Below are 9034 nucleotides of genomic sequence, written 5' to 3' on the forward strand. Positions count from 1 at the left end.
GCATTAGCCACATATTGATGGGTGAATAGTAATCTCTGCAGCGTCCATCTGCTTTTTCCTGATGACTAAGGCAGCTGCATACCTTTTGTTTATTGGCCATTTGGAAGTACTTCTTTTTCTATTGTATTGCTTGTCTTTTTCTTACTCATTTGTCACAATTTTGTATGTATTCTAGAAGGTGATGAGCCCTTTGTTGCGTTTCTTGCAGGTTTCTTCTCCTGCTCTCTGCCTTCCCTTTTTATCTCTTAAAGGTATCTTTTGATGAACAGAAATTCTTAATTTTGATACAGTCACATTTAACAACCTTTTAAATTTATGATTAGTACTTCTGGTGTCCTCTTTTAGAAGTCTCCTTAGTTCAAACTCCTGACATAGCCCCTTACATTATCTCATAGAAGTTTGTGGATTTTTTTTTTTTTTTTTGGTGGGGGGAGTTAAATTTAGTTTATTTTGCCTTTCACATTGATATCCAGTCACTTCGGAATTGATTTTGTGTACGGGTGTGAGGTGGGATCAAGTTTCATTTTTTTTTCCTAATCAGACATCCAACTGACCAAGCACCTTTTATTAAAAAGACCGTATCTCCCATACTGCTTTTTATTTGATTTTGATGGTACATTGCTCCATATAAGACTGTCTTAATTAGTAGGCCTTAAAATAAGTCTTAATATCAATCAGAGCAAGTCCTCACATCTTACTTTTCTTTAAAAATATCTTGCTTATTCTTAGGCCTGTGCATTCCCATATCAATATTTGGAGTTACTTGTCAAGTCACATACACACACAATCAGAAGCACACCCTGGTGGGATTTTTATTAGGATTGCACTGAATCTGTAGATCAATTTGGGAAGAAGGGTGGCTTGAAACAATGAGTATTTCCAATCCTTTATCCTCTGCATTTATTTAGGTCTTTAATTTCTCTCAGTACAGTTATTATTTGCATGAAGATTTTACATATTTTTGATAGATTTATTCATAGGTATTTTATAATTTTGATGCTTTTGTAAATAGAAACTTTTAAAAATTTCGGTTTCTATTTGCTGGCATATAGAAATACAGCTAAGTTTTTTGTTGATCTTATATCTAGCAACCTTACTAAATTCAACTCATTAATTCTAAACATGTATATGTAGATACTGTGGGTATTTCTACATATACAATCATATCATTTGCAAATAGTGACAGTTTTATTTGATCTTTCTAATCCTTATCTTTTTTTTCCACTTGTCTTATTCCATTTATTATGTATCTTCTCTTTGCCTCTTCAGATCCACCTTTTGCTCTTTTCTACCCTACAAAGTAGCTAATCCATATGGACTAGATCAACAGGCTCTCCTACCTTCTGACTTCTGGTTGGGTTAAGCCAATGGAAAACCCTGGAGGAAGATTAGGAGGAAAGAGAGTGAGATCAGGTTTATTTCCCTGGTCTTTTTCCTTATGATCTGTCTTGAGTTGTCTGGAGGTCCCTGCTCCTCTCAAGACATCTTTTTACATGATTCTTTACTTCTGAATTCCAGTAATGTCCCCTCCTCTTGACCTTCAAGGTTAAGGGGTTAGCTCCCTTTTACTAGCTTTGGATTATTGTGTTATCTTCTGTGACTCCCTTATGCCTAATTCTTTTATTTTTTTTTTTAAGATTCTTTCTTTCTTTATTTATTTGACAGAGAGACCGTGAGAGAGGGAACACAAGCAGGGGGAGTGGGAGAGGGAGAAGCAGGCTCCTGGCTGAGCAGGGAGCCCAATGCGGGGCTCAATCCCAGGACCCTGGGATCATGACCTGAGCCTAAGGCAGACGCTTAACGACTGAGCCACCCAGGCGCCCCTGCCTAATTCTTTTAAATGAACCCTTTCTGAATGAACCTCCCTTGAATTCTTCTACTTTGAAAGTGCCGTCTATTTTCTGTTGGGACACTGACTGATACCGTACACTGGTTAGGGATCTCCAGTCGAATTAGTATTGAATAGAAGTAGCTACAGTGGTTCACTTTGCTTGCTCTTGATCTTTAAAAAAAAAAGTTTTCCCTATTTAACCGTTACGTATGATGTTTGCGCTGTTCTATAGATACTAGTAATCATATTAAGGAAGTTCTTGTCTAGTCTGTTTTCTGAGAGTTCTTCATCATGAATCATTAACTTTATCAAACTATTTTTCTATAGCTTTTGAGATGATTGCATGATTTTTCTCCCTTATTCTGGTGATGTAGTAAAATATGTCTATTTTCATTTCTAAAACTTTTCAAGCATACATACAGGAAATTATACAGATCAAGACTGTACAATTTGACTAATTATCACTAATTTAATAGACCCATGAAACCACCCACCAAGTCAAGAGACAGAATGCTACCAGCTCCTCAAATCCCACATGGTGCCTATTTCCAATCACTACCCTTTCTCTTCCACAAAATAACCACTATTCTGACTTCTAGTTTAGTTTGGCTTTTTTAGATTTTCATATAAATGAAATCTCAAATATTATGTACTATTTGGGGGCTGACTACTCTTGACCAACAGTATGTTTATGAGATTCATTCATCTTGTGCATATTCATTCCTTTTCATTTCTGTATTCTCTATTCTGAGTTAGACTTTTGGTTGTTCTGAATAATGCTGCAGTGAACATTTGTGTACTTACCTCTTGGTGCATGTGTATGTGCATTTCTGTTGGGTTCAGACCTAGAAACGGAATTGCTAAGTCACAGGGTATTGACATAAGTTCAGCTTTAAAAGATGGCTGCCCAAAAGTTTTCCAAAGTACTTGATCAGTTTATACTCTCACTTAAAGTGGCATTGTTCTAGTTTTCTTCACGTTTCTTGTGCCATGGTACTTTGAACTTCTAGGAACTGTAGGCTCATGGTTTTCATCATATTTGGAAAGGAATCAGCCACTATTTCTTCAAACATTCTTCTGTCCCAGGCTCCTCCTCTAAGAACTCAATTACACATATAATGGGCTCCTTGAAGTTGTCTCACAGCTCACTTGATTCTCTTTATTAAAATTTTTTTCCTCTCTCTGTGTCATTTGGGATACCTTCTATCACTATGTCTTCAAGTTTACTAATCTTGTCTTCTGCAGCGTCTAAAGTACCATTAATAATAAAGTGCCAGTGTGTTTCTCACTACATACATCATAATTCTGTAGTTTCATCCCTAGGAGTTTAGTGTGTGTCTTTTCTAGAGTGAAGATATCTCTACTTTACTTTTTGCTCATGGAGAATACAGTTATAGTAATGGTTTTAATTTCCCTGCTTCTTTATATGTCTGGTAATTTTTTTTATTGAGATATAATTGACACATAACATTGTATTAGTTGTATGTATATGCCTGGCAATTTTTGATTGGTGTAAGATATTATGAATTTTGCCTTGGTGGGTACTGGATTTTTTTGTATTCTTGTAAATCTTCTTAGACTTTGTTTTGGGGCCCAGCTAATTTACTTGGAAACAGCTTGGTCTTTTGAGATTTTGCTTTTAAGATTTTTTTTTAGAGGAGCAGAAGAGTTTTCAATCTAGGGCTAATTATTCCTATATACTGAGGCAATTGAGTATTGAGTATTCTACCCAATGCCCCATGAATCATGAGGTTTTCCAGTTTGACTGGTGGTAATAGGTACTATTCCTATAGATCAATTTTCCATGGCTTCTGCTAGTTTTCTCACACACATGCACTGATGGATTTGCAGAGGACAATTTGAAGGTGACTTTCTGCAGCTTTCCAGAGTGCTTTCTGTGCCATTCTCTCATCTCTGGCACTCTGCCCTGTGAACTATAACTGCCTTGGTTTCCCCAGGATCTCACCTCCATCTTCTCAACTCAAGGGTCTGCCGAGTTCCTCTTGGGTTCTCATTCCCTACACTAACACCAGGACGTTTTCTGAAAACAGCAAGGTACATGCACATTTATGATTATTATGTCTTTCTGATTAATTGACTCTTATCATTATGAAATGTCCATCTTTCTCCTTGGTAATATTCTTTGCCTCTGATATTAATATAGCCAGTCCAGGCTTCATATCTTACAGTTTACTTGGTATATTTTTTTCATCCATTTATTTTCAACCTATCTATGCTTTATATTTAAATTGTGTCTCTTGTAAGTACTACATAGTTGGGTCTTTATTATCCTTTCTGATAATCTCTCCTTTTTAACTGAACCGTTTAGGACAGGGTAGGCAAACTATGGACCACCTGGTTTTAAATGGCCCACAAGGTTAGAAAGAATTTACCCTTTTAAAGTGGTTGAAGAGGATGGAGGAGGAGGAGAAGGAAGAAGGAGAAGAGAAATAAGTGCAAGGGGGAAGAGGCCTCATCAACAGCAACAGATAATTTGTGTCCTGCAAGGCCTACAATGTGTACTATCCAGCTCTTTTCAGAAAAAGTTTGCCAACCCCTGGTTTAGACTATTAACATTTAACCTAATTATCAATATGGTTGAATTTAGAGCTCTCATTTTATTATTTTTCTTTTTGTCTCTTTCATTCTTCTGTCCGTCTTTTATCGCCTTCTGTTGGATTATTTGAATAATTTCAGTATTCTACTTTAATTTGTGTATTGGCTTTTAGCTGTACCTCTTATTATTTTTTAGTGATTGCTCTAGGGATTGCAATATATATTCCTAGCTTTCCACAGTATAAAATTAATACTTGTATCACTGCACATGTAAAGGAAACTATAATCATATAGGGTCCTTTACTCCCATCTGTTCTTTTATGTTAAACTTGTCGTATCTATCACTTTCTACATAAGTGAAAACCCCCACAAGACAATAATTTTGGCTTTAAATAATCATATGTATTTTAAGGAACTTACAAGAAAAAAGTCGTCTTTTACATTTATCCAGATAGTTTCTGTTTCTAATGTTCTTCCTTCCTTAGTGAATTTTCATGTTTCTCTCTGAAGTTATTTCCTTTCCACCTGAAAAACTTTCTCCAGCATTTTTTGTATTGCAACACTGCTGGCAAAGAAGACTCTTGGTTTTCTTTTACCTGAAAATCTCTGACACATTCCTTCTTGTAGAACATTTTTGCTGGCTAGAGAATTCTGAATTGACTTGTCCAGCTCTTAAAAATGTGGTTTCACTCGTTCCTGGCCTTCATAGTTTTGGATGAGAAATCCATAGTCCCTCAAATTGTTGTTCCCCTGTACGTACTGGGCCATTTGTCTCTGACTGCCTTCATAATCTTCTCATTTTCTTTAGTTTCCAGAGGTTTTACCATGATGTTCATTGGAATTTATGATTTGGGGGGTTAGCTGAGCTGCTTAAATCTTACATATTTTTATCTTTCACCAAATTTTGGAAGTTGTCTGCCAGTTTCTTCAGATATTTTCCTGCCTCATTCTTTCTCTCTCCCTCTTTTCTTTTTGATACTCTAATTAACCTTATATTAGACCTTTCGGTATTATCCCACAGATGCCCTAAAGTTCTCTTCATTTCTTTCAAGTTTTCTTGCTCTCCAGGTCAAATAACTCCTTGGCTCTATTTTCAAGCTCACTGACTCTTTCTTCTGTCATCTATATTCTCTATTAAGCCCATCCAGTGATTTTTTTTTTTTTTCAGTTCTGAAATTTCTGTTTGGTCCTTTTCTTTATTTCTATTTATCTTCTGGGATATTTTATATTTTCTTTGATTTCCAGTATATTTTCCTTTATTTCATTGAGCATAGGTACAATAACTGCTTTAAAATGCTTATCTGATAATCTCAACATTGGATCATCTTGGAGTTGGCTTCTGTTGATTGTCTTTTCCATTTATTTTTAAAATTTTATTATGGTAAGAACATTTTACATGAGATCTACCCTCTTAACAAATTATTAAGTGTATCTTACATTATTATTGACTATGGGTACAATGTCATATAGTAGATCTCTAGAGCTTATTCATCTTGCTTACCTAAGACTTTCTGCCCATTAATTAGTAACTCTCCATTTCCCCCTCTCCCTAACCATTGGCAACCATCCTTCCATTCTTTGATTCTGTGAATTTGCACTTTAGATACCCCATGTAAGTGGGATGCAGTATTTGTCTTTCTGTGACTGGGCTATTTTACTTAGCATAATGTCCTCATTCATCCATATTGTCACATATTGCGGACCTTTGTTCTTTTTTGAGACTGAATAGTATTTTATTATGTGTGTATAACACATTGTCTTTTTCCATTTATCTGTTGACTGACATTTAGATTGTTTCCACATCTTGGCTACTCCGAATTGTGCTGCAATGAACATATCTCTTCAAGATCCTGATTTCAATTATTTTGGATAAATACAGCAATCCCAGAAGTGGAATTGTTGGATCATATGTAGTTCTATTTTTAATTTTTTGAGGATTCTCCATACTGTTTTCCATAGTGGCTACACTATTTTTGCATTCCCACCAATAGTGGGCAAAGGTTCCAATTTCCCCACATCCTCGCCTATATGTATTGTCTTTGTTGTTTTATAATAGTTATCCCAACTGGTATGAGATAATGTCTGGTGGTGGGTTTTGATTGCATTTCCATCATGATTAGTGACACTAAACATTTTTTCATATACCTGTTAGTTATTTGTATGTCTTCTTTGAAGAAATGTCTATTTGAATCCCTAGCCTATTTTTAAATTATTAGGTTTTTTTACTATTGAGTTGTAGGTATTACAATATATATTTTGGAGATTAACGCTTTATCAAATATATGGCCTGCAAATATTTTCTCCCATTCTGTGGGTGGCCTGTTCACTCTGTTGATTGTTTCTGTTGCTATGTGGAAGATTTTTAGTTTGGTGTAGTCCCACTTATTTATTTTTGTTGCATGTGCTTTGGGTGTCATATCCGTGAAATAATTGCCAAGACAGTGCCGTGAAGCTTTCCCTCTACATTATTTTCTAGGAATTCTACCGTTTCAGGCCTTATGTTTAAGTATTTAATCCATTTTGATTATTTTTATTAAGGGTCCAATTTCATTCTTTTGTGCGTGAACAGCACCATTTGTTGAAAAGAGTTTCCTTCCCTCTGTGTATCTTTGGCACCCTGTTGAAGATCTGTTGACTGTGTATGTATGGATTTATTTCTGGGCTCTCTATTCTGTTCTATTGGTCTGTATATCTGTCATTATACTGGTACCATATTGTTTTTATTACTGTAGCCTTGTAATATACTTTAGAATAAAGAAGTGTGATGCCTCCATCTTTGTTCTTCTTTCTCCAGCTTAATTTGGCCATTCAAGGTCTTTTGTGGTTCTATAAGAATTTTAGAATTTTTTTTTCTATTTCAACATTCACTGGAGGAATATGACAGAACTCAGTCTATGTAACATACTACTCACAATATGCATACTATGATCTAAAATTATGCTACTTACAAAAAAACCTAGGAGATGCAATCCATTTTAAGTGGAAAAGATGATTTTACATCTTCCTTTTTGGTTTGGATGCCTTTTATCTCTTTTCCTTGCCTAATTGCTCTGGCTAGAACTTCTAGTACTATGTTCAAGTGGCAAGAGTGGGTATTTTTGTCTTGTTCCTGAACTTAGAGAAAGAGCTCTCAGGTTTTCACCACTGCGTATGACAGCTGTAGGCTTTTCATAGATGGCCTTTAGTATGTTGAGGTAACTTCCTTCTTTTCCTTCTTTTTTGAGAGATCTTATCATGAGAGGGTGCTAAATTTTGTCAATTTTTTTTGGATCTATTAAGACAATCATGTGATTTTTATTCTTCATTTTACGAATGTGGTGTATCACATCAAATGATTTTTGTTCATAGTATACAGGTATTATTTGCAGGCTTCATTTTGTAAGTGCTTATTCTTGCATATAGGAAGCAGCTCTTACTTTTTTGTATAAAACATATGCATTTAAGGTTTTATCACATAAGTCTAACTATGTGGTTCAAAATCGTTTCTAATTTTCATTATGTTTCTTTTACAACTCATGGGGTTTAGGGACATTATTTATATAAATTACCAAATACTGGATTTTATAATTGCCCTTTGGTTAATGATTTTTAAGTCAATTGTACTTTATTTATAAAACAAGATTTCAAATATTTGAAATGTGTTGACTTGCTTTATGATGCAACATATGGTTAACTGTGAATGAACTAATTGGGGTTGAAAAAGTGTAACTGCAATTATTACAATATATCCATTAGATCAAGTGTTCTAAATATATCCATTAGATCAAGTTTGCAAAATATATTGTTCAAGTCTTCCAATATGATTGTGAATTTGCCTGTCTCCTTTAGTTCTGTTAATTTATGCTGTGTGTATGTAGTTAAGATTATGTTATTAGGCACGTATGAATTAGAATTCTTATCTTTTTCTGGTGAGTTGAACTTTTTTATCATTTAGAGGTATATCATGAATCCTAACGACTCTATTCAGTATTGTTATAGCTACATCGGATTTATTGTAGTCAATGTTTAAATGATAAAATATCCTTATTACTTTTAAGTTTTAGATGCCTTTCTTATAAATAGCATATAATTTTTATCCTTATTCAAATCTGACAAGTTTTTAATTTTAACCCATTTATATTTGATGTTATTAAAGATTATTTGGGTTTACATCTAAAGTCCAACTATATGCTATTTTTTCTACCTGTTCTGTTTCTTTTTCTACTTTTTGCCTCCTTTTATCACTCCATTTTTCTATTAGTTTAGAAGTTATACACTCTGAATTTTTTTTGTTGGTTTCCCATTAGGGTAATTTCAAAAAATTGACAGGCTTTATATTTTTAGAGTAGTCTTTAGGTTTACAGAAGAACTAAGCAGAAAGTACAGTGAGTTCTCATGTACTCCCTTCTCCTTTCCCCATTTTCTACCCTTAGTTTCCCCTGTTATTGACACCTTGAATTGGTGTGGCACATTTCTTACAGTGATAAGCCAATATTGATATATTATTATTAACTGAAGTCCATGGTTTATGTTAGGATTCTGTCTGTGTTGTGAATTCTATAGGTTTTGGCAAATGTATATGATATGTATCTGTAATTACAGTATCACACAGAATAGAGTCACTGCTCTAATAATTACTTTTAATATTTTTTAATAGGGGTGCCTGGT

Source organism: Mirounga angustirostris, unplaced genomic scaffold, assembly GCF_029215605.1.
Source record: "Mirounga angustirostris isolate CCGP_5_RB_7025 unplaced genomic scaffold, mMirAng1.0.hap1 SCAF_1, whole genome shotgun sequence".
Classification (NCBI taxonomy): domain Eukaryota; kingdom Metazoa; phylum Chordata; class Mammalia; order Carnivora; family Phocidae; genus Mirounga; species Mirounga angustirostris.